This window comes from Elephas maximus, chromosome 3, assembly GCF_024166365.1.
Source record: "Elephas maximus indicus isolate mEleMax1 chromosome 3, mEleMax1 primary haplotype, whole genome shotgun sequence".
Taxonomy (NCBI): domain Eukaryota; kingdom Metazoa; phylum Chordata; class Mammalia; order Proboscidea; family Elephantidae; genus Elephas; species Elephas maximus.
Genome location: NC_064821.1, coordinates 83,322,677 through 83,326,864, shown reverse-complemented (window position 1 = coordinate 83,326,864; position 4,188 = coordinate 83,322,677). Strand labels below are relative to the sequence as shown.

Here is a 4,188-nt window from a genome sequence, read left to right as displayed (position 1 = left end):
TTTAATAGAAAGGAACACGCTGCTATGAAGATGGAGAAATCAGAGAAAAAGAAAGAACTATTGACAATTAAAAATATGACCAGTTAATAATACGACTATTATTCAAATTTACGCACAAACCGTTAAGGCCAAAGATGAAGAAACTGATGATTTTTACCAGCTTCTACAGTCTGAAATTGATCAAACATGCAATCAGGATGCATTGATAATTATCAGTGATTGGAATGCAAAAGCTGGAAACGAAGAAGGATCAGTAGTTGGAAAATATGGCCTTGGTGATAGAAATGATGCCAGAGATCACATGATTGAGTTTTGCAAGACCAATGGCTTCTTCATTGCAAATACTGTTTTTCACCAACATAAACGGCCACTATACACATGGACCTCACCAGATAGAATACAAAGGAATCAAACTGACTACATCTGTGGAAAGAGATAATGGAACAGCTCAGCATCATCAGTCGGAACAAGGCCAGGAGCCAACTGTGGAACAGACCATCAATTGCTCATATGCAAGATTCAAGTTGAAACTGAAGAAAATTAGAACAAGTCCATGAGAGCCAAAGTATGACCCTGAGTATATCCCATCTGAATTTGGAGACCATCTCAAGAATAGATTTGACGCATTGAACGCTAATGACTGAAGACCAGACAAGTTGTGGAATGACATCAAGAACATCATACATGAAGAAAGCAAGAGGTTGTTAAAAAGACAGGAAAGAAAGAAAAGACCAAAATGGATGTAAGAAGAGACTCTGAAACTTGCTCTTGAATGTTGAGCATCTAAAGCAAAAGGAAGAAATGATGAAGTAAAAGATCTCAACAGAAGATTTCAAAGGGTGGCTCAAGAAGACAAAGTAAAATATTGTAATGACATGTGCAAAGAGCTAGAGATAGAAAACCAGAAGGGAAGAACACGCTTGGCATTTCTCAAGCTGAAAGAGCTGAAGAAAAAATTCAAGCCTCGACCTGCAATGGTGAAGGATTCTATGGGAAAAATATTAAATAACAAAGGCAGCATCAAAAGAAGATGGAAGGAATACACAGGGCCATTATACCAAAAAGAATTGGTTGACGTTCAACCATTTCAAGGGGTAGCATATGATCAAGAACTGATGCTGCTGAAGGAAGAAGTCCAAGCTGCACTGAAGGCACAGGGCTTCAGGAACTGACGGAATATCAATTGAGATATTTCAACAAATGGATGCAGCACTGAAAGTGCTCACTAGTCTATGCCAAAGCAGCTACCTGGCCAACCGACTGGAACAGATCCATATTCATGCCGATTCCCAAGAAAGGTGATCCAATCAAATGCAGAAATTATCAAACAATATTATTAATATCACATGCAAGCAAAATTTTGCTGAAGATCATTCAAAAGTGGCTTCAGCAGTACTTCAACAAATAACTGTCAGAAATTCAAGCCAAATCCAGAAGAGGACATGGAACCAGGGATATCATTGCTGATGTCAGATGGACCCTGGCTGAAAGCAGAGAATATCAGAAGGATATTTACCTGTGTTTTATTGACAAGCAGAGGCATTCTACTGTGTGGATCATAACAAATTATGGATAAAATTGTGGAGAATGAGAATTACAGAAAAATTAATTGTGCTAATGAGGAACCTGTACATAGAACAACAGGCGGTTGTTTGGACAGAACAAGGCGATACTGCTTGGTTTAAAGTCAGGAAAGGTGTGTGTCAGGGTTGAATGCTTTCACCATGCCTATTCAATCTGTATGCTGAGCAAATAATCCGAGAAGCTGGACTATATGAAGAAGAACATGGCATCAGGAAGACTCATTAACAACCTGCGATATGCAGATGACACAACCTTGCTTGCTGAAAGTGAAGAGGACCTGAAGCACTTACTGATGAAGATCAAAGACCACAGCCGTCAGTATGGATTACTCCTCAACATAAAGAAACAAAAATCCTCACAACTGGGCCAATAAGCCATATCATGATAAACGGACAAAAAATTGAGGTTGCTAAGGATTTCATTTTACTTGGATCCACAATCAATGCCCATGGAAGCAGCAGTCAAGAAATCAAAAGATGCATTGCATTGGGCAAATCGGGTGCAAAGGACCTCTTTAAAGCATTGAAAAGCAAAGATGTCACCTTGAAGACTATGGTGCACCTGACCCAAGCCATTGTATTTTCAGTTGCCTCATATGCATGCGAAAGCTGGATAATGAATAAGGAAGACCGAAGAAGAATTGATACCTTTGAATTGTGGTGTTGGTGAAGAATATTGAATATACCATGGACTGCCAAAAGGACAAACAAATGTGTCTTGAAAGAAGTGCAACCAGAATACTCCTTAGAAGCAAGGATGTCAAGACTGCATCTTACATACTTTGGACATGTTGTCAGGAGGGATCAGTCCCTGGAGGACATCATGCTTGGTGAAATACAGGGTGAACGGAAAAGAGGAAGACCTCAGTGAGATGGATTGACACAGTGGCTGCAACAATGGGTTCAAGAATAAAAATTATTTTGAACATGGTGCAGGACTGGACACTGTTTCATTCTGTGGTACACAGGGTCGCTATGAGTCAGAACCGAATCAATGGTGCCTAACTACAACAACAAAAATATGATTCCTGAAAAAATTTCAATAGATGAACTGAATGATACAATAGATATGTATGAAGACCAAACTGGTGATGTAGAAGTTAAAACCAAGAAAATCCCCCAGAATGTAGAGCAAAACATCAAAGAGAAAAAATTAAGACCTCCCGGAGGGTTGATCTAGGAAGTTCAGCATCCACGAGAAAGGAGATCTAGAAGTGGAGATCACAGACAATGTAGGGGAAGAAATAATCAAAAATATAGCAAAAGAAGTTTTCCCTGTGTTGAAGGGACACACACAGATTTAAAAATTGTATTGAACTCAAGTGAGGAATTAGTAAAAACAAACTCAGATTATCCTGCTGAAATTTTAGAACATAAAGAATAAAAAACAAAAAGCTTCCAGAGAGAAGGAACAAGAATCAAAACTTGATTATAAAAATGTCTATTCTACCAAAAGCTATCTATACATTTAATGCAATTCTGATCCAAATCCCAAGGACATTCTTTAATGAGATGGAGAAACAAATCACCATCTTCATACGGAAGGGAAAGAGGCCCCAGATAAGTAAAGCATTACTGAAAAAGAAGGACAAAGTGGGAGGCCTTACTGTACCTGATTTTAGAACTTATTATACCACCACAGTAGTCAAAACAGCCTGATACTGGTACAACAACAGATACATAGACCAACGGAACAGAATTGAGAATCCAGACATAAATCCATCCACATATGAGCAGTTGAAATTTGACAAAGGCCCCAAAACAGTTAAATGGGGGAAAAGACAGTCTTTTTAACAAATGGTGCTGGCATAACTGGATATCCATCTGCAAAAAAATGAAACAAGACCCATACCTCACTCCATGCACAAAAACAAACTCAAAATGGATCAAAGACCTAAATTATAAAATCTAAAATCATAAAGATCATGGAATAAAAAACAGGGACAACGTTAGGAGCCCTAGTACATGGTATAAACAGTGTACAAAACATTATTAAGAATGCAGAAGAAAAACTAGATAACTGCGAGCTCCTAAGAATCAAACACCTATGCTCATCCAAAGACTTCGCCAAAAGAGTAAAAAGACTACCCTACAGACTGGGAACACCTTTTTAGCTATGACATTTCCAATCAGCGCCTGATCTCTAAAATCTACATGATACTGCAAAAACTCAACTACAAAAAGACAAATAACCCAATTAAAAAATGGGCAAAAGATATAAATAGACACTTCACTAAAGAAGACCTTCAGGTAGCTAACAGATACATGAGGAATGTTCACGATCATTAGCCATTAGAGAAATGCAAATCAAAATCATCTCACTCCAACAAAACCCCAAAAAACTAAACCCAGTATCGTCAAGTCGATTCTGACTCATAGCGACCCTATAGGACAGAGTAGAACTGCCCCATAGAGTTTCCAAGGAGCGCCTGGCGGATTTGAACTGCCCACCCTTTGGTTAGCAGCCGTAGCACTTAACCACTATGCCACCAGGGTTTTCACTCCGACAAGGCTGGCATTAATCCAAAAAAACACAAAATAATAAATGTTGGAGAGGCTGTGGAGATTTTGGAACACTTATACACTGCTGGTGGGAATGTAAAAT

At 38.7% G+C, this 4,188-nt stretch overlaps 1 protein-coding gene across 3 annotated transcripts in view; it reads left to right on the top strand.

Annotated features, from left to right (window-relative positions):
• The window catches only part of HIVEP3 (HIVEP zinc finger 3), a 119,688-nt gene that overhangs the window by 23,084 nt on the left and 92,416 nt on the right, over positions 1-4,188 (top strand). The gene's annotated exons all lie outside the window — the stretch shown is intronic.